Below are 22,768 nucleotides of genomic sequence, written 5' to 3' on the forward strand. Positions count from 1 at the left end.
GTTATTTGTGTAGTGCACCACCCTAAGGAGCTGCAGGTAAAATGGGATCCCCCCACCCTGCACAGCTAGTAGGCACACTACATTCTCACAGTCTCCCAGAGTCAGAAAACAATCCAGGACTTTGTATTTTTATTTTATTGAGGAAATAAGACTTGGGTGGGGAGGAGGGGTACTATGGGATGCCCATTTGACTTAGATAACTTCAGGGACAACTTTTCCTATATACAATCTATATACACTCCTCTGCTTCCTCCAGCACACTTGCTTGCAGAACTCTGCTGGCACGCTGATAAAAAATGATCTGACACAGCACCCAGTCAGATTTTTGAGCAAAAGTCTGTTATAGGAACCCAAGGCCCCTTTTGGTGTGTAGTAAAAGTCAGTGTCCAGTTTACATCCCTCTGGCTACTGATCCCAGCACCACCTTTTCAGGCTGCTGCCCCTTTCACTAGTCCACCTGGCTAATTATTCACAGTCCTCCCAGACTGACACTCTCTCTCTCCACAGCTCTCCCAGACTGCTTACTCACCAGCCCACCCATTTGATTCTCAGGCGTGCTGACCTGCTCCTGCAGTTCTCTCCTTGCTCCCATGCCTCCAGGAAGGATTCCTCCGTGTGTTGTTGAGGGTCCCTCTAGCACCCGTGCCCCAGGTCTGAGGTCACCACCCCCCCAGACTAGGGGGCACCCTCAAGGGCTACCGACCACCTCCTGAGTACTCCTTCTCCATCTTCCACCTGATTGCCCCTGCTGGCATGACCCATGAGTATTTATGAGGTGGCTTGCCCCCTGCCAGCCCATTTTGCTGGGGATTGGCTGAGGCCCTCATGAATACTCCTAGCAACTCCTCCTAGACTCCACCCTCTACTTCTGGAAGCTTCTCCAAGGTTCCAGAAAGAAGGGGGAGTCACCAGAGTTGCTGCTTGCTGAGTCATTCAGGTTCCCTGAGTCACTCAACCCTGACCCAGATTCAACCTATGTCTGGCTCTCAGCCAGGCCAAATTTTCCTACACTACAACTATATACACTAGCACACTAGAGGGTGCTACACTTGCTTGTAAACTTGCTAGTTTCACAACTGAAAATCTACATATGCTGTTTCTGATGTTATTGCCCCCTGTGTGGGTTTATATCTTTCTTAAAACTAATAAAAGAATTGAAATGAAAAAGGCCAACACAGCTTTGGGGAGTGGACTGGGGATAATAGTGGTCTGCGCATGTGGAAATCTGCCATCCAGTGGAATAAGGCGGCTGCTTCCTCCACCCATCTGTGAGCTGCTGCTGGTTGACATCCTGTAAACGGCAGCAAGAAAGACAAAAGCAAGATACTGGCTGGAGAGAGCACAATAATCCTGCAAACAGGAAGTGCAGAGACATGACTTAAATCAGGAAGTTCATGGGAGGAGCAAAGAGTTCAAAGTTCAGGACAAATAAGGTTCAAGACAGCATCATTCAAGATATTGTTCAGCTTTCCAGGTGGCTCAGCAAGAAGAGACATTGCCTGACACAGCATAGGTTCTGGGTTCAAACCCAGGCCCTGACACAGTGCCCCTTTGCATTACAGTGCAGAGGACCAACTACATGAATATCCTGTCACCAACCGCCCCCACCCCCTATTTTTTGTCCAAGTCCAGACCTGAGGGGTAACACGTGCAGCATAGTGAATGCAGTCCAGGGGTAAATACAATGTAAGATACAGCACTGTATACACAGTGTTTACAGTGCAGGAGTCAAGCGTATAATATATTTTGATGGGTAACGCCAGGCACATGTGCTGCCCTACAAACGTCAAATAGGGCACATAATCACCAGAGCACGAATGGAAAAATGAAACATAGAACTGGTGAATAAAAGTCACAATACCAGCAGAAAGGTTGTATAAAATATCTAAATAGGTGCTCAGCTGTTAGCCATCAAGGCCGGTGCTCCCGCTGGAAGAACTAGGGTGCACTGCTGCCTAGCCTAGCCAGGAGGGTGCAGGCCGGCCCTGTTGGATCAGTTCGCCGGGCGTGGCTCCACCAGAATAGTGCTGCCTGTGACTGTGCTGATTCTGACTGAGTGTCACTCACTGTGTGCATTTCTACTGTGCAGTGTGCAGGCTTCATGGTCCATCTGGGCAGCACTGTCTGTGTGCACAAATTGGATTGGTGAGTCGCTGCCCCCCGCCAGACCCCGCCAATCCCTGCAGTCTGGCTGGCACAGGCAATGAGGTGCTGAGCGTGAGTGTGCGGCGCCCCGCCCGCCTCAACGGATAAGGAAATTTTGATGTATCTGAAATTGAACTGACGGTAAGAGAAATCTTTTTTTTTTTGGGGGGGGGGGCGCTAGTAGCTGGTCTTGCCTAGGGTGCAAAATAGTCTAGCATCGGCCCTAGTAGCCATGAGATATAGTAAGATATACTAGCAAATATCTTGAGTCCCAGGTTGAATCCTGGCAGTTCCATGGTGATTATAGTACAAGTGAACTGCTGCAGCCATCCTTATTCATCCATGTGCGGTCATAGTACAGATTCCCTTTTAAAAGATGATCATAACCATGAAATGAGATGAGACCTGATCTGCATACCTCCCAACTTTTTGAGATGGGAATGAGGGACACCTATCAGCAAAAAGTATGCACCCTTGCCACACCCCCTTAAAGGAGAATTGTATAAAAAAACAAGATTGGTTAAACACACAAGTGCTTTTTTTTTACCACTACTATTGCTTTATATTGGCTTTTGGAATTTACAAATGCAGCAATTTAGAAATCAGATAAAAGTTTTATCACTGGGAAACACTTTTTGAAAAGTACATTTTATATACATCTATATAGATCAGACAAAAATGAGGGACAAATGAGGAGGAATGAGGGACAGAGGGACATTGCTCCAAATCAGGGACAGTCCCTCGAAATCAGGGACAGTTGGGAGGTATGTGATCTGGCATTTGAAATAATAATTTAAGACTGGATATGTTATCCTTAAATAAAGCCAACTGTGACTGGTTCTCTTGAAGCCCAGTTAGTAAATACTACTTGCTGGGAAATGAGGATTTAAAGGTTTGGTTCAAACACTGAGGAATGAGGAAGAAGAAATGTCCTTGTCGCTTTGCAAATGGTAAAAACAAAACACGCTATTGGTATAGCTGCTCTCCAAAACTCAAGAACTTTATTCTTTATGGCTTTATTCAATATATATATAAGACAATATGCCAGCGCTAATGTTGGGTATCACAAACAAAAGGTAACCTATTTTGCTTGAACACACAATTGAGGTTTAACTTAAAAAAAAAACACAACAGGCACTTGTCCAATTAGTGAGCATGAAAATGAAAATGAGAACTGCACACCCACGTAGGTATTATTAGTTGCTATCTGTTTGCAGATCTACAGTGAATGAGGAAGCCGTTAAAACTGAATTGAATGTGATTGCAATATACAATGATATAAATACATAACAGAGATCAGATTTAAGTAGATACATCTTTATGCAATAGCAAACACCTCCAAGTGACTGCACCTCTATTTACCCTTCTCAGTGAGCACACCTGGAGCCCTTAGGCCCAATACACACCTGAGCATTTTATAGCTCGTAGCTCCATTCACACTTGTACGACTTGTCATGCGACTTTGGACATGACAAGTCACAGCCCATTGTTTGCAATGGCACCTGTTCAGATCATTGTGACTTTTAAAAGGTGCCTGCACTACTTTGGTGCGACTTTTGATGCAGCTTTGGCCCAAATAATGTAAATGATTGGATTGGCTGTCACATGATCAGAAAGCAAGTAGCGATCAGGAGCTTTCCGTTAGGAGCTGGTAACTGTGCCGGGAGCACACAAGGTGCATGCTCTTGGCATAGGTTTGTTTACATTTTGGTACGCAAATATGCGGACGCTTGGCATCAAGGCCCACCCACCGAGAGGTGGCATATTTGCGTTCTGTCGGCGTGAAGAGGTTAACATCCAAAATCCTATGTTTTTAAATAGGGATTGTTCACATATGAGTGCTCATATAGCTTGACTCCTGATGCTCCAAAACCCACATGAGCTGTTTTAGAGGTAGAATTGGACATTTTTGGTTCCATAGAGTGTGTCATTATCATGCCAGTTGAGTGTTTTTTAGCGTGTAAGAATTAGTCTCCTCTCCCTGGTGCTTTCCGTTGGCTGAAACAAAATTGCTTAAATACACATGTAAAAGGCTTAAATTACCCTTCTAAAATTCTTGTATATGGGTGTTAAAAAAAAAAGTATACTATGCATTATGCACTATGTATTAGTGGATATTTGTCAATTTGATTTACAATTTTATATATTTGTATTTGTCTTGTAGTTGGGCTTTAACAATTTTCACATTACAAATAAATACCTAATATAAAGGTAAGCAACTGAATTAACACATTCTACCAATTACAATATTCAAAGCTGAACTCTGGGAAAACTAAAATTCCTTTATTGTTGTGGGGCTGCACTACAAGGTTTAAGTGCTTATGTCTAGAGGGATCGGGAAAAGCAGTTTTACTTACCTGATCCTCCATTCCCGCAGGCTCCTCCATGCTGCTAGATTAGTCCCCACAGCCTCTTCTTCCCTGCACCCTGGTGGCCTAGGGTCCTCTTGCATCATCGAGACTGATGCCAGGACCGTAGCCTTGCATCGTACATAAGGACACCAAAGGGCAGTCCACTACCAGAGTGTGGGGTAGAGCCATTTGCTGGGGAAGCTGAGAATCAGGTATATAATAGTGATTTTCCTATTCCTTAGACTAAACAATCCATTAACACTTGTAATGCGAGCTCAGCCCCATTGCAAGGAAAGACTTCTAGTTTTTTAGTAATTACTGAAGTCCAAAAGTAACTGACTTCATAAACAGGCACACATTTGCCAGTTATAAATTAAAAAATGTTAAATAAATCAGCTCTTGTGAAATGCTTGTTATATATGAAAATGGAAATAAGACAATGCGCTTTAAACCTAGTAAGCACAAGCCCAGAGCTTCAGGACTGGCTTAATTCCACAGGTAGAAGGAGAAAAAGAAGTGGGACTTTATATGAAATACGTGGTTGCAAATGGACAGGTTGAATATAAAATGATATTTATTAATGCATATAATTGTATATATAGTCTTTGTATTTGTCTGTATCAAAGTACAAAATAATTATACATAATAGTAATACATATTTAATAAAAATTCATACACATGCTGCAACAGGTAACCGGTAATCTCTCTAATCCCTGTCATTGCTGATGTATATACATTATTATAAAAAATAAATTGCATAATAGTGAGAAAATCATGTAAAATTCCTGGAATACATAGTACATATGAAAGGGTTCCATATAAAATATTCTGTAACCGCATGATAAAAATAGAACACAGCATCAGATAGCTTGACGAGTTCCATGGCTTAAAGCCACTCCTTAGGACAAAGCACGTGGTATAATCTGCAATAAAACACATGAATTTCTGAATAATTTTATATTCATCAACTTATCCATTTGCAACTGCGTACTTCATATAAAGTCCCACTTCTTTTTTCTCCTTCTTGTTCATATGATAGGGATAGAGGCATATGACTAGGTCATTGCTTCAGATAAAGTCCCACTTCTTTTTCTTCTTCTTGTTCATATGCTAGGGATGGAGGCATATGACTAGGTCATTGCTTCATATAAAGTCCTAAACCCCTTCTTTTTCATAATTCCACATGTAGTCTACAAATAAGAAGGGAAGGCCAGTCTTCCTAAATTTACACACAGCTGGATTGTTATACAACTGCAATACAATGTTCATATAGCAGCCTCCTTGTTCAGTTAGATGTTAAAGTAAAGCAAATTATTTTGCCATATATATCAAGAACAAAAGAGATATCTTTTACAAACAAAACAAAATCAATCCTTTAAGGATTGTGTAAATTTTTTAAAAGATATCCAACCAAAGAGAGTTATTCTATTTTTATAACTTATCTACTATTGCACTGCCTAATCAATACCTTTTTTTTAAATACAATATTACCCTTATTAAATGACTGTAGTTGTATATATTCATTATTTATTATAGTTATTATTGCTATTTTAATTAATAATAATAAATGTGTTATACACTCCTTTTTGCACATTGCCAATGACACTTTATGTATGTCATGGTTTATGCAATAGAGTTTTGTCTATCAGCTTACCTGTCTCCATGTGTTCATCTCTAAAGACCAGCTGACTCTCACCTGACTGCTTTTATTAACTCTCCTCTAGCATGTCTCCACCCCAGCTCCTATCAGAGAACTCTATATTAACCTCTGCACTGCAGGCCAGCCCTGCTGATCAACCTTTGTGTGTTTGGCTTTCTGTTCCTGCCTGCCATGTGCTCTATGTTTGTTTCTGTTACCGACCTTGGCGTGTTCTCTACTATTCCTGTCTGCTCGTGACCCTGACCTCTGGCGTGTCCCCGACTATCCGACTATCCCTATACCATTCATTTTGAGCTCCAGCCTCAAAACTTTCTGTCTGATCGGGCTAAGGTAGCCTATATAATTTCCCTCCTCTCTGGGGAAGCTTTAGCTTGGGCTGCCCCCCTGCGGGAGAAGAATGACCCGGTGGTTTCCAGCCTGTCCGACTTCTTGAAGCTTTTTCATAATATCTTCTAGGAGCTAGCTCGGGGTTCTTCAGCGGCTAGTGCCCTTTTACGCCTTCGCCAAGAATCTTGTTCAGTGGGACAATATGCGCTTCAGTTCCGTATCCTCATAGCTGAATTGAGCTGGAACAATGAGGCCCTGGTCGCAACCTTTTTACATGGCCTCTCTGACCGAGTGAAGGACGAATTAGCAGGAAGAGCCATCCCCGCCGGTCTGGACGATGTAATTTCCTTGTGCAATGAGACTGACATTCATTTCCAGGAGAGGTCCCTAGAAAAAAAACGCCAGCACACCCTAGGTCCTAGTCAGCCAGAACTCTTCTCCCGTCACCCTGTGGAGCGTCCTCTGCCTGCTGAGGAACCTATGCAGCTGGGCTAGACCAGAATAACCCCCGAAGAACGTGCTAGACGCAGAACTCTGGGCTTGTGTCTTAATTGTGGGGGCAAGGGTCATTTTCGTGACTCCTGCTCGCTTCGTCCGGGAAACGCTCGGGTCTAATACATTTAGTAGGTGGAGTATTGGACCCAGAAACATCACCTTCTCGTCTTCTTCTTCCGGTGTTCCTCCATGTAGGCCCTTCTCCCCAATCGGTCCTAGCATATCTGGACTCTGGGGCTGCCGGCAATTTTATGGACTGGCTTCTTCTATGAAGCTTACCCTTTCTCCCCTCGCTATACCACTGGTAGTCTCGGCAGTTGATGGCACTGTGCTCCCAGGGGGCCATATCCATTTCCAGACGCTACCTATTAGGATGTCGGTAGGGATACTCCACCAGGAGTGGATTTCCTTCCTCATTCTACCCAAGGCCTCTACCCCCATTGTATTGGGCCTTCCTTGCCTACAGCTCCACTCTCCACATGTGGACTGGGTCTCTGGGCAGATCCAGGCTTGGGGTCCTTCATGTTTCTCGTCCTGTCTTCTCAAGGTGGTCCCCAAGGAGAGACTTCCCATTGCTACCACATCCGTATCTTCTGATCTTCCCGCGGCATACAGCTATTACCGGGATGTGTTCTGTAAGAAGTCTGCTGAAGTTCTTCCTCCCCACAGATCTTTTGACTGTGCCATTGACCTTGTCCCTGGAGCAACTCTACCCAGGGGTCGTACCTACCCTCTGTCCATTCCAGAGACCCAGGCCATGTCTGAGTATGTCGCAGAGAATCTGGAGAGAGGTTTCATCTGGAAATCCTCATCGCCTGCAGGAGCAGGGTTCTTTTTCATTGCTAAAAAGGATGGTACCCTCAGACCCTGCATCGACTATCGAGGGTTAAATGCAGTGACTGTCAAAAACCGATACCCCTTACCTTTAATATCTGAGCTATTTGACAGGTTGAAGGGGGCTTCCATTTTCACCAAGTTGGATCTCAGAGGTGCATACAATCTCATTAGAATACGGGAAGGTGACGAATGGAAGACTGCGTTTAACACTAGGGACGGGCATTACGAGTACCTAGTTATGCCTTTTGGTTTGTGTAATGCTCCAGCTATGTTCCAGAACGTTGTCAATGAAATATTCAGGGATCTACTATACCAGTTTGTTGTCATCTATCTAGATGACATTCTCGTCTTTTCTTAAAATCTGCTTGTTTACAGAAACCATGTCCGCACCGTACTTCAGCGCCTTAGAGAGAATAATCTCTATGCCAAGCTGGAGAAGTGTTCCTTTGAATGTCCTGAGGTCCTGTTTCTGGGATGTTTTGTTTCTAGTTTGGGTCTTCGCATGGATCCTGGAAAGGTCTCGGCCATTACCAACTGGCCCCTTCCGCTAGCCTCAAGGCTCACAGCGCTTTCTTGGCTTCACAAATTATTATAGGCAGTTCATAAGGAATTACTCTTCCATTGCCGTGCCTATTTTCGCTTTAACCAAGAAGGGTGCGAATGCCAAAGACTGGCCTCCCGAGGCTGTCTCTGCGTTTCTGGACCTCTCTTGAGGGGACCAAATCCTGAGGACCCATTTTTTATTGAAGTAGACGCTTCTTCGATGGGGGTGGGAGCTGTGCTTCTTCAGTTCTTTGAGAAGAGACGTCAACCATGTGCGTTCTTCTCCAAAAAATTTTCTCAGGCAGAGAGAAATTATGGCATTGGTGATCGGGAACTTCTCGCAATGAAATTGGCGTTAGAAGAGTGGCGTCATCTCTTGGAGGGTTCCCCTCACCACATTACGATCTTTACTGATCACAAGAATCTATAATACCTACAGAATGCTAAACGTCTGAACCCCAGACAGGCCAGGTGGAGTTTCTTCTTTTCTCGTTTTAAATTCATGATTAAGTACAAACCTGGTTCCTGCAACGGTCGGGCTGATGCGCTCTCTAGGTCATTTGACACTTTGGACGAGGAGTCCACCCCTGATCCTGAGCCGATCATTCCAACCTCATGCATTGTTGCCCATTCTACCACCCTGGGATCAAAAATTCCTCCTGGCAAGACCTTTGTTCCCACGGAGCTAAGAGCTAAGATCCTTCGTTGGGGACATGATTCCAAGGTGGCAGGTCATGCTGGGTTCCTCCGATCCTTCCTGCTCATCAGTTGTCTCTACTGGTGGCCTAACCTCCGCTCAGATATTAAAGATTACGTTAGGGCTTGTCATGTCTGTACTCAGTCTAAATCTTCCACACAAGCCCCTGCTGGTCTTCTCATGCCCTTGCCCATTCCTAAGGAGCCCTGGTCTCACATTGCCATGGATTTTATCACCAATCTTCCACTGTCGGAGAATAACACAGCCATTTGGGTGGTAATCAATCGGTTCTCCAATATGGCTCATTTTGTTCCTCTTCCTGGTCTCCCTTCTGCCTCTGACTTGGTTCCCATTTTTGTACGAGAGATTTTCCGCCTTCATGGTGTTCCTTCCCATGTCGTTTCAGACAGGGGTGTTCAGTTTACGTCCCGTTTTTGGAGAGCCTTTTGCAAATCCCTCAACATTACCTTGGATTTTACCTCTTCTTACCATCCCCAATCCAATGGCCAGACTGAGAGGGTTAATCAGGAGTTGGAGGTCTTTCTCCGTACCTTGGTCTCGGCTCATCACGATGATTGGGCATCACTACTCCCGTGGGCAGAGTTCTCCCACAATAATCATGTCAACGTCAGTTCTCAGAAAACACCCTTTATCACTGTTTATGGAAAACATTCTCAACTCCCTCTTCCTATGACCTGTTCTTCCGACATTCCAGCCTTGGCTACTGTTCAGGAATCATTCAATTCCATGTGGGCTGACGTTCATGATTCCCTCCAGAAAGCTGCCAACAAATTCAAGAATTTTGCTGACCATCGCAGGCGTAAGCCGCCTTCTCTTCAGCCAGGAGACAAAGTCTGGCTCTCCACCAGGAACATCAAACTCTGGGTTCCTTCTCTCAAATTTGCCCCAAGATTCATTGGTCCGTACACCATAACTTCTAAACTGAATCCGGTTTGTTTCAAGCTCCAGATTCCCAAAAGCCTCAAAATCTCTAACTCCTTCCATGTTGCCCTTCTGAAGCCTTTAGTCCTCAATAAGTTCTCTCGTCCTCTCTCTACCGCAGCGCCAGTCTCTGAGGATAATCAGGAGTACGAGGTTAGCCAAATTTTGGATTCCCGACTCTGTAGAGGCATTCTCCAGTACCTTGTGCATTGGAAGGGGTTTGGTCCTGAGGAGAGGTCGTGGATCAAGGCTTCTGAGGTCTTTGCACCTCGTCTGTTGAGGAAGTTTCATTTGAAGTTCCCCTCTAAACCTGGTCCCAGGCGGGGAAGGGGGAGGCCTCGTAAGGGGGGGTACTTTCATGGTTATGCAATAGAGTTTTGTCTATCAGATTACCTGTCTCCATGTGTTCATCTCTAAAGACCAGCTGACTCTCACCTGACTGCTTTTATTAACTCTCCTCTAGCATGTCTCCACCCCAGCTCCTATCAGAGAACTCTATATTAACCTCTGCACTGCAGGCCAGCCCTGCTGATCAACCTTTGTGTGTTTGGCTTCCTGTTCCTGCCTGCCGTGTGCTCTACATTTGTTTCTGTTACCGACCTTGGCGTGTTCTCTACTATTCCTGTCTGCTCGTGACCCTGACCCGCTTACGTATCCCCGACTATCCCTGTTTGCCTGTGACCCTGAACCTTGGCGTGAACTCTGTTGTCCTTGTCTGCTTGTGGCCCTGACCTTGGCTTATTCCTTTACTTTCCCTATCCTCCTGTTGCCTACTGTGGGTGTGAGCTGGGGGACCCTGGGGGTCGCGACCTGGAGCCAGTTGCAGCCCAGTCCATCCTCACCACTAGAGGCTCTGGTGAACACCTGCTGGCTCTTATGCCCTGTACACACGGTCGGAAAATGTGTGATAGGACCTTGTTGTCGGAAATTCCAACCGTGTGTAGGCTCCATCACACATTTTCCATCGGAATTTCCGACACACAAAGTTTGAGTGCTTTCTATAAAATTTTCCGACAACAAAATCCGTTGTCGGAAATTCCGATCGTGTGTACACAAATCCGACGCACAAAGTGCCACGCATGCTCAGAATAAATTAAGAAACGAAAGCTATTGGCTACTGCCCCGTTTATAGTCCCGACATACGTGTTTTACGCCACCTCGTTTAGAACGATCGGATTTTCCGACAACTTTGTGTGACCGTGTGTATGCAAGACAAGTTTGAGCCAACATCCGTCGGAAAAAATCCTAGGATTTTGTTGTCGGAATGTCCGATCAATGTCCGACCGTGTGTACAGGGCATTAGACTCCGCGCCCCAGGAAATCCTACGCTCTAACCCCGGTGGGATCCGTGTTGGTGTTCCAGCGGCCTTGCCCTCATTACACCCAGACTCCCATCCGCAGCAGTCAGCCGTAGGGTCCACTGCCTTGTGGTACACTCCTGATCCCAACGGTGTGCATCTGTCACCCAGCCTCAAGGTGACCTGACAGTGTAATTTTTTTCCTGTATAAACAGCACAATCTGACATCAGCTCTGAAAGTATAATTGCACTTATGCCTCTTAGCTTATGTAAGTTGGATTTCTAGTTTATTATAAGTAATAGTGTACACCTTTAAATTATTACACATAATGGGATTTATCCCAGAGTTATGCTGGGTTCATGCTAGTTCATACAAATGTGATCTGTAGTGGATCGCTTTTCAGAGTATGGCTAAGCAGCCACTGTCAGGCATGCAGGAGGTAGTGTTGCCACAACCTGAATGAAAGTTTCCTTTTGCTAAATGGCGGTTTGCAATTGGATTACTATATGGCAACTGTGAGCCTAGCATTTCACCCCATTGGTTTGAATTGGCCGTGACCTTCCACATTATAGCCTACATGAAGACAAAAAGAAGGACACAAAAATCAGCACTAGGGACTTAGATTGTAAAGTCTTGTTTTGTTTTTTTAGTTAAAAATAACAAACATGCTATACTTACCTGCCCTCTGCAGTGGTTTTGCACAGAGCAGCCCATATCCTTCTCTTCTCGGATCCCTCTTTGGTGCTCCTGGCCCCTCCCTCCTGTTGCGTGCCCCCACAGCAAGCAGCTTGCTATGGGGGCACCCAAGACAAGCTGCAGCTCCCTGTGTCTATTCAGACACAGAGCCATGGCCCGCCCCCACCCCCTTTCTCTCCTCATTGGCTGACTGACTTTGATTGACAGCAGATGGAGCCGCGCTGCTGTCTCAGCCAATAGGGAGGGGAGTCCTGGGCACTCCTACAACATCGCTGGATCTATATGTACCTCAGGTAAGTATTAGAAGGGCTGCTGCACACATAAGACATTATCTTATTGAATAGAGTGCATTAAGATATAAAACCTTCTGCCTTTACAATCACTTTAACTTACAGTCAGTAGGATGTGTCTCTTGTACTGATGCCTCTTCTATTAGGTGAAATCCTCCCCCCATCTATGCTCCCCCCACCCCGCCACAGTAATCTTCCAGTGTGGCTGGGGTTGATAGAACTAAGAGGCTGTTAAAGGCTCTCATCAAGACTATGTCCTCTTTTTCCACCCAGCTCCCCCATTCATAGAAGCCCCCTACCCTGTGTTAGGCTCCCTGTTGTGCCTACACTTAAAGAGGTTGTAAACCTCTCTGTGGAAGTTGTACCTATAGGTAAGCATAAAATAAGGCTTACCTATAGGTACTGTAAATATCTCCTAAACGTGCGCTGATGAGGCGATATTTACTGTGTTTTGCGCCGATGATGTCATCGGTGCATGTGCTGTGAGGAAACCCCCCCATGCCGTTTCTTCACGAGCGAATGCCTTGACTAGCGGCTCCCGCGGCTCCAGCCAATCACAAAGCCGAAGTCCACGGCCCCAGAAGGAAGAGGGGCGAACATGGATGCGACCTGCAGCGGGGATGGCGCAGGCTTCATTTGCAGGCAAATGTCACATAATTTGCTAGTATGCGATGCACACTAGCACATTATGCTTTTAGTTTGCAGGGGCAAAGGTAAAACCCATCAAGGTTTACTTCCTCTTTAACTGTGTATGGGAGTTTCTTATTTTAACAGGTTTACCATACCTCCCAACTTTCTGAGATGGAAATGAGGAATACCTATTAGGAAAAGTATGTAGGGATAGGACACACCCCATGCCACACCCCCTTAAAGGGGAGTTGTTAAAAAAAATGATTGGTTAAACCCACAAGTGCTTTTTTACCACTACTATTGCTTTATATTGGCTGTTGGAATTTACGAATGCAGCAATTTAGAAATTGTATGAAAAATTTAGCACTGGGAAACACTTTTTGATAGATAAGTAGTGCATTTTTTTTACAACTATATAGATCAGATCACAATGAGGGACAAATGAGTAGGAAAAAGGGACTTTGTTTAGAATGAGGGACAGTCCCTCGAAATTAGGGACAGTTGGGAGCTATGGCGTTTACTGGCCAGCATTTATGTTGACAGTGAACTCCTCAGTAAACCCTGAAATCCCTACAATTTACAGAAGGGAGTGCATTATTTCATGTATTAATCATCATTATGTGAGTAATATGGATTTAAATTGTGTTTATACAATGCAGTCATTATTTCTGGTGACTGCAAAGGTAGGACAAGGCCAGCACTGTTTTGGAAGATTAAACAGCAATAATAACTGTCAGATAAATGTTTGGGAAGACTTACTCACCAAGGTCACGTTATGATTTTTATTATAATGTTGCAGTGAGTTACAACCGCATAAATCTTTTGTGCAACATATACTAGGGGAAAAAAATACTTTAGGTTTTAAAGAAGAATTCCAGTAACATGCCAAAGCAAGATCTAAGTTGAACAGAAATGAGCACACTTAGAAAGTTCCAGTTTACTTGAGTTTTTTTTCCCATTGTATAATCATTTAAAAAAAATGTTCAGATAGAGCCTGCTAATTACTTTCATATGCCCTGGGTCCTGCCCCCACCTTCAAACTTTTTGCACACTGGTCCTTCAGTTTATCACCTGTTTGACCACCATCCATATCCCACAGCAGGCAGACATCCGTGTCCTTGGGTTGAGGCTTTGGCCCCTACTAGTGTCGGCAGGACCTTGCTGGGTCTACTACTTTTTTATGCCAGGAAATCAATTATACTGAGATGGAAATCAGCTACTGCTCCTACTTTGGGTTTATGGAAATCATTGATGAATTATGTCACCCCCTATACAAGGAGACATATCACTCTTGCGGTTTCCCCAATAAATTCAACAAGGTTTGGGACATCTGGCTCAAATTAGTTGCCACTACAGTGGATCAATCTGACTCCGTGGCCACTACAGCTCATTATTAATCTTAGTTAACTTGTGTTTGGGTACCGGATTCTCCAATATTGGCCCCCCTGATATGGTTTACCTACCTTCTGTTATATTATCCAATATCTTTTAAGTCGAGTATGATTTAATGTGGTGGAGTTGGAGAGAGGGAACGAATGTGGAGGTTTAACGCCTTCTACCTCAGCCTTGGTGGTTTTGGGTTACATCCTATATTGTATGTGAGCAAGTAAGGAATTGACTGATTGCTGATTTTTATTTTTTTTTGTATATTCTATATGTTTTGATATACCTTGTTGTTGTACTACCTTGAGCTGGAGCATGTCCAAAGGTTCTGTTTTGTATGTCTATCTTTTTATTGAAATAATAAAAAGAAGTAAAAAGAAAAAAAAAGTTTAGATGAAAATATTACAAAAATGTGTTTTTATTTGTCAACTGTGACCTGAGGGTTTTTTTTTTGGGGGGGGGGGGGGCAGCTTTTCATACATCATAATTGGTGCCAATCATATTTCCTTTTCGAAGAAGTATTTCCTGTATGTCATTGTCCGGTCAAAAAAAAAAGTCCAGAACAGCTAGAAGTGAAAAATCTAAAGTAATGTCACAGCAGGTCACTGTCATAAATAAAGCAAGGTCAAACAAGAAATCTATAGACAAAACACATCCACTGACATGTCTACTCTGTCTGGTTTAATAAGCTTGAGCTGTCTGGTTTTAACATATATTTACTGAAAACAAGAACATGCATAAAGCCCCTGTGACATTTCTGCAATAGGTAAATAATATCTCTTTTCTGTAAAGCCTATTTTATGTGCCAGTAAAATGAACCTGCTACTATTAATTCATATTAATTCAAATCAACAGCGCATGGTAGTAAGTAGCTTGTTACATAGAACATTTTAACCAAACACCCCCTGATTTCTATCTGCTCATCTCAGATATCCTTTTAATATGTACATATGTACATATCTACCTTGGCCTTTCTCAGCCTTTTTAACACAGAGAAACCTTTGAAATAATTTTCAGGTCTCAGGACCCCCTGCCAGGATTAGTCCATTAGGAGGTCATTGGGAAAATACCCCTTACACTGGTAATGGTGAGAGGAAAGAATGCCTTCTCCTTACAGTGATGGTCAGAATGCCTCCCTTACAGTCATGCCACCAGCTCTGCAAAGTGGTATTGGACTTAAAACATTGCAGGCACCATCAGATCAAAGGTCAGTTAGCCGCAGTACAAGGAACCCCTAGGCACCTCTGGAGGAATAGTAGAGTTCCATGGAACCCTGGTTGAGAATGGCTGATCTACCTAAAGGGGATCGAAAGCCAAAACTTAAAATGGAACTTTGGAAGTCCTGCTAGATCACTTGAGCCTGGACCCTGGACCCTTCTGCAGGTATAGCTATGTAAAACATTAAAAACAAGTGCCTATACTGTTCTAAATCAAGTAATACACTTTATCACCATGCTCTGCACATGCTCAGTTGCTCTCTATTGTTCAGCACTGTGCTAAAAATGTAGAGGCTAATCTACTGACAGCCTAAAGATTTACGGCTGCTCAGGGACTCTGGGCTTCAGCAAAATGGCAGCCTCCAGCAAGAAGAAGCAGGAACAATGCTGGAGGCAATTTACATCATACACTCATTTTGGTAGCATAATTATTAAAGGGGTTGTAAACCCTCGAGATTTTTCACCTTGATGCATTCTATGCATTAAGGTGAAAAATCTCCTGTGTGATGCAGCAGCCTTCCAGAGCCTCCATTTTACTTACCTGAACCCGGTCTTTCCAGCAACGGGGACGAGCACACCAGCTCCAGACATTGTCTCGGTCCTGATTTAATAGATTGATAGCAGCGCAGTCATTGGCTCCCGCTGCTGTCAATCAAATCTGATGATGCCAGGGGCGGGGCCGAATCCTGCTGTCTGTGTCAATGGACGCAGCATCAGGACATGGGAGCGTGCCCGCACAAGTGCCCCGAGGCACTCCAACAGGGTACTCTAGAAGAGGAGGAGCCAGGAGCACCGCTGAGGGACCCCAGAAGAGGAGGATCGGGGCCACTCTGTGCAAAACCAACTGCACAGAGGAGATAAGTATGACATGTTTGTTTTTGTTTTTTTAAACAAACCTTTACATACCCTTTAATATGGAATGTATGTTCCTTGCTAAAGAACATTATTTCTTATCAGGCTGTTATGGGTAAAGTTCCACCATAATTTTAGTTTTGGATAGAGTGGTGAGTTGTTAAGACCTTTCACAGGTTTTTATTACTGTCTATGTCCCCATTGGAGAGATATACTCTTGACTTGTCCTGGCGAACACTGTCACTGGGACTGAAAATGGGAGAGGAATCAAATTTTGTGTTGCCACCAGAACAGCTGAGGTCCTGTACTAACGATGCAATGTTAGTACAGGAATCTTCCCACTGAGCTATTGTGTTCTGACAGGGGACCCCCCCCGCCAGGACACACCATTTGCTGATCAGATGCTGATTGGCTGCTGGTTTTCCAGAAAGCTTGATCAACAGAAGCTGGCCATGAGATCAGCTTCTGTTAAATATGACCTTTACATACCGGCTGAATGTTGTCGGCATCTACTGAACCAGCTGATTTTGGCCGATATTTAGCCCATGTGTACAGGGCTTATATCTTCCAATGGGGACACTTGTTCTGGTGACAACTGTCCAAAAGTGCATGTCCCTCATTTTGGCAAGGAGGGAAAATCTCCCTAATAGGGCACAGATTAAAAAAAAAAAAAAAAAACAGAGGGGTTTTTGTAATTCTCAGTGGCTGCAATGTCGATCTATGTATGCCTCAGGCAAGTGCTGTGAGTCGGGGACAGGCACTACAAAGCAAAGCAGCTGTCTCCTTACTAGCTGCGTTGTTGGGCAGCCATGCGCTGAGAGGGGTTGCTCTGTCTGACATTGCAGTTAGCATTAGAGGGCACCTAGGAAGATGGGACAAACTACTATATGTACTTTGTCCTATTGGGAACTACTGTGAAAAATATGTGTCAGTCCTAAAGTTCCCCATAGAGGGCTTGAATTTCAGCTGATTCCTAAAAATACAGCTCAGGGGAGTCAGGTGGAAAATTATCAACCAGATGCAGTCACTGTTTGGCAGCACCAATGTGTTCAGACAGTCGTGGGGGCCTTACCTTGTGTTGCAGAGTGCTATCATACGGCTGCATTGTAAAGCTGCATTGGGGTACAATTCAGTGAATGACACTGCAGCACACTGACACACAGAAAGTTTGTGTTACCACAGTACAGTGGTGTAAATGGGTCCTAAGGGAAAATATAAGTGTTAGCTTGAGGTGAGCCTAAAGCGGATCTAATATCACAATATTTATCTCCTCTGAAACAGTCCAACATATGCAAGGTGTCCCTCACTGGTGCCAACATCTTCTCTCTGGCTTCTTCCAGATGGTAGCCTTTGGCCATGGGCTGAGGTTAGCACAGATTGTGAATGGTGGTGGAACTCACTTGGCTTTCATCTGTAACGAGAAGTGTGGGAATACACAATATTATTTACTGTATAGAGCAAGAAATTACCTTGGGAGTCATTACCAACTTCAATTGCGGCATGTTAGTGGTGGTGGAACTCACTTATTGATATATGGAATAACATATACACACACAATTTCACAGGACTTGGCAGCATATTGAACTATCTTCATTAGTTTTTACATATGTATTATGGTTTTCATTCTTATTGGTCTTATTGTATTGGTTTGATTACACAATATTTTTCATATTTTTGAGGGTATTTTTGAACATTTCACAGATTACTATTGGGTTTGTTTTTTTATTGTTACATAAGGTTGATGTGGGAGCACACAGGGCCGCTGTTAGAAATCATGGGACCCCCAAACAGCCATCCTGATGACCCCCCCCCCCAGTGCAGCAGGAATTCAACACTGACTTTATCTGCCTACACCCTGAAAATGGAAAAAAAAAAGTCCCTCCTCTGCTCCCACCTCCTGGGCCCCTCTGTTAACCTGATGGGGCCCAGAGAAATGTAATTTAAGCTCTGGTAAGCAAGTATCAGTGAGGGTGTGGTCTGGTAAAATCCATTTCTTTATTTGGGCAGAAATGAACAATAAAGCTGCCCTTGTCCCCCCCTGTTTAGCTGATGGGGCCTGGGCCCAGTACAACAGGACCAGTTGTACTGCCTTATCAGAAGCCTTGGGAACACAGCACAGTGTGAGCAGACACTTTTAACACATTGGGGTTGATTTACTAAAGCTGGAGAGTGCAAAATCTGGTGCAGCTCTGCATAAAAACCGCTTCTAGGTTTTTTGTCGAAGCTTAACTGAACAAGCTGAAGTTAGAAGCTGATTGGCTACCATGAACAGCCGCACCAGATTTTGCTTTCTCCAGTTTTAGTAAATAAACCCCACAGTGTTACTTTTGGTTCTATTTTTTAGTGGTTTTAGCGCATATTGTGTTGCGCAGATATTATTACTGGTAGATTTTGTAACAGGGGAAGAAGCGAGTGAAGCTGAGTATTATTTCTGGGTGAAGGACCTTTTATATTTAGTCTACATTTTGTACTGTTTATTAAATCCACTTATTGTTTTTAGTGCCAGCCACCTGTGCTATGATTCTATTTCATGTATTATCTAGCATTTTCCAGACCTTGCACCTGTTAACCTAAAATATAATCTCTTGTTCAGCAACTTCTCTTTGTTTTTAAATTCACCTTTCCGCTCAGCAACAAAGGCAATTTGTAGGAAGACCTGTTATTATTTCCAACATTTTATTAACTTTTTATTTAGTGACACTATTTCAGCTTGGCACAGTTGAACTTTTAAGAAAAAGTAAATTGAACTTGAGCTGGTCTAAAATGTTTTCAAGATAACACGGGTGCTGAAGTCCACTTACCACATAACTGTGTTCAGCTTCAGACCCGGGATTCCTAGGCCCAGGTTGTACAAGGGACCTTATCTCCTGACAAAGCTAAGATTAAAGCAGTGTTAACCTCTCAGCGCTGGCTTAGGATGCCGGGAGGCAGGGCAGCGTTTATGATCATGTGACCACTGTGATTGGTTTTCCGTTAGGCCTCATATAATCTGCTGCTGGTAAACGGACGTTTAGGAGCAGCTGAGCATTTTTTTCAGCTGCCCCTGAACTCCCCTCTGTTTTCTTATCAGTACATGTATACAGGGTCGTTTATAGTCGTTTCTAGGCAGTTGAGTTTAGAAGCAATTTTTGGAACGGAAAAAAATGCTTTCAGGGTGGATGTTCAGAGGCATTTGAAACGCCAAATGCCTGTAACAGCCTGTAAACGCCGCTAGATGCGGTAACTCATGTTTAGCAGCGTTTCGGTTACAGACGTTTTTCATTTTAAGGCTTCATGCAAACGCCAGTGCAAACTCTGCTGAACACATGTTTTTAAAAGCTGAAACCGGTGTTTAGAAACGCCTGTTTTGCTGCGTTTGCATGCCGCGGTTAGCGGCATTTTACCGCGTTTGCGTCTAGAAGCATCTGCAGAGCAGAGAATGACATTTTGCGACCCAATTTGCACACCAAAGCTGGGGTTCCTAGCACCAAGTGGACCCGAGATATGGGGCCCCAAAGTCGGGTCGCAAAATGTCATTCTCTGCTGCAGAAAAGTGCTTGACATTTTGTGACCCAACTTTGGGGCCCCATATCTCGGGTCCACTTGGTGCTAGGAACCCAAAATTTGGATATGTTGTAGTGCTAGTTCCACTGTGTTTGCACACCAAATTTGTTCCTAGCACCAAGTGGTACCGAGATATGGGGCCCCAAAGTCGGGTCACAAAATGTCATTCTCTGCTGCAGTTTACCATCATATTTCTGTGTTTTCTGGTCCAAAAAATAGGGTTCCTTTAAAAACACTTATAAACGCAAATGCGGCTAAACGTCGTACCGGTGTTCAGCCGCGTTTGGCATCTGAAACATGGAAAACGTTTGCGTCTGAACCCATTTTTTTGCTTCTGGGAAAAACGAGGTCAAATACAACTGCCTAAAAACGCCAAAAAAGGAGACTGTACATGGACACATAGGATAACATTGAATGAGTTCAGGGGCAGTTGAAAAAACTGTCCAACTGCCTCTGAACACGCGTTTAACAGCGTCTCGTGTGCATGAGGCCTAACAAAAAAAAAAAATAATGCTTTTAGACGCAAACGCGGCTAAATGCTGCATGTTAACGCAGCTAAACGGACGTTTTTAGATGTCGGTTTCTAGCTGTCAAGGTGAGTCATTCAGGAGAGGTTAAACAACGTCCCGTGTACATGAAGCCTTAGTCATCGGTAACTGTGCCGGGAGCGCACAGGGCTGTATTTACACTAATTCATGCAAATATGCGGCCTCTCGGCGCCAAGGCTCGACCACAAAGAGATCCCATATTTGTGTGCAGCTGGCGCCAAGGGGTTAAACTGAAAAGCAAAAATTTGTTCAATTGCAACTCACAAGTCCATATATGTGATTTTCTTTGTTTTTTCAATTTTTTTTTTTTTTATTAGGATGTTTTTCCTTATTTTCACCTAGTGATCCAACCAGTAACACACCTCCTGTCTTAGGGTGACTCCACTTTGGCTGGAAGATTATCCAGATCCACCTTTGGACAGCAGAGCATTATCAGTCTGGGGAGAGGGTAGTGTTAGATGCACTAGCAGATCAATGTGTATTTAAAGTGGTTGTAAACCCTTACATATACCCAGTGAAGTGACTGGCTTCAAGTGATACCCAGAGATGAAACATATCCTCCTACAAAAGTTGTACCTGTTTATCTGCCAGCTGTATGCATATATATATGGTCTCTGGGTGGACACTGAGCGGCTGTATGTATGAATCCAAATTGATCATATTTTCTGTACTGAATACACGCTCCTTGTGTGCTCCCATCACAGTAACTAAAGTGTCACAGAAATCTCCTGATGCATACTTGTGATCAAGAGCTTCTGATCATGTGATCACCGTCACATGGTCACCTCCTGGCACACATGAATCACATGGTCGTCTCCATGTCCTGGAATTTAGATTCTCTTAGAGAAGCAGGGGGCAGCAGTGGGAAGGGGTTAAAGAGTTTGTTACCCCAACACTTCATGTTCCTGATATGTGCCTGCTGTACAATGTACTTGGATAAGAAAGTATCCTGTTCACTTTGTATTCCTTCCTTTATGTGATATCCCTGGTGTTCCTGCCAGTCCCTCTTTTCTATTAAAAACTGACCACACTAAGCAGGAGAACACATCATGGTCAGTTCTCTAGCTGTGCTGGGGAACTCAGTGTGCACCCCTCCAAATGGTCAGACTTGTCCTGACACCCCCCCCCACTGCACAGCCATTAACTGGGAAGCTCAGTGTTCTGCTGCTTCTCCTCCCCCCAGTTCTTATGCAGCTGAGAACAGAGGGAATGTGATCACGTACAAAAAAGAAAAAACAGCAACAGGTATTTATAATGTTTTTTTATAGCTATAAAAAATGTTTTGCCTTTCATTTATATTTTAAGCTGAATAGGTTGTTTTACAAGGTGATCCTTTACAATCACTTTGAGCCTCACCTCCTGTGAATGGTAAACTCTACCTGTTTGGAATAATCTGTCAAATGCTGCAATTTCAGTGGCTAGAAGACTTTGGCATTTGATAATAGAATTACAGGCATAAGGCTTAAAGTATGAGTAAACACAATCACTAAAATTTCATATAATATGTTACTGTCATTTCAAAATAATTTTCAATATTTATAAATCTGCAGTTTTTAGTAAAATATTACCTTGTGATCACGCCATGAAAGTCCTTGTTCAGGGGCTGAAACAGGGTCTCCTGTTATAGGGTGATAAAGCTCAGCCCCTGATTCCCAAATGTACTACTGCACGCAAGTAGACAAGAAATGGCTGCAAAGAGACAGCAGGAGATCAGCAACAGTGAGATGCAACAAATGATAAAAATGATGATGAAAATGATGAAACAAAAATCATAAAATAAATAAGGCATAGTGCTTTAGTATCATTTTAGTGAGTTGCGTTACTATACATCACTGTAGAAGGTGTGTTTTGATGGAAACTGCACCAAAAATACAGCAAGCTGATTTTTTTTAATACACAGCATTTACAACACATACACCTAAAAGTTTTTTTTTTTAAATTTGCCTTGAGTTATGTTTTAACCTGTTTTCTGTGTCTGGTTACTACTGAAGCAAATACCTTTGTTAATATGTCACTATCTGCTTATGGCAGGATAAATAATCATGTGCCTGGGCTCTATAAGAAAAGTAGCTTAACTTTACTTAATATCCTTAGTGTCCTACGTGGTAGGTTTTTGCTGTTTAACTGGGTGACAAACAGTAGAACAGTTACTCCGTCCTTTCAATGCCCCCCAGAACATTTATGAAGTGGGTTGTATATGATAGATTAATTTTTACTCTCAATAACCCCAAACTACTGAAATACAATTCTCTCTAATATGCTAAATATAAGAGCTTGGTTACTGTTCTTGCTCTGGGTGCTCATTTATCTGTT

This window comes from Aquarana catesbeiana, linkage group LG04 (genome assembly GCF_042186555.1).
Source record: "Aquarana catesbeiana isolate 2022-GZ linkage group LG04, ASM4218655v1, whole genome shotgun sequence".
Taxonomy (NCBI): Eukaryota; Metazoa; Chordata; class Amphibia; order Anura; family Ranidae; genus Aquarana; species Aquarana catesbeiana.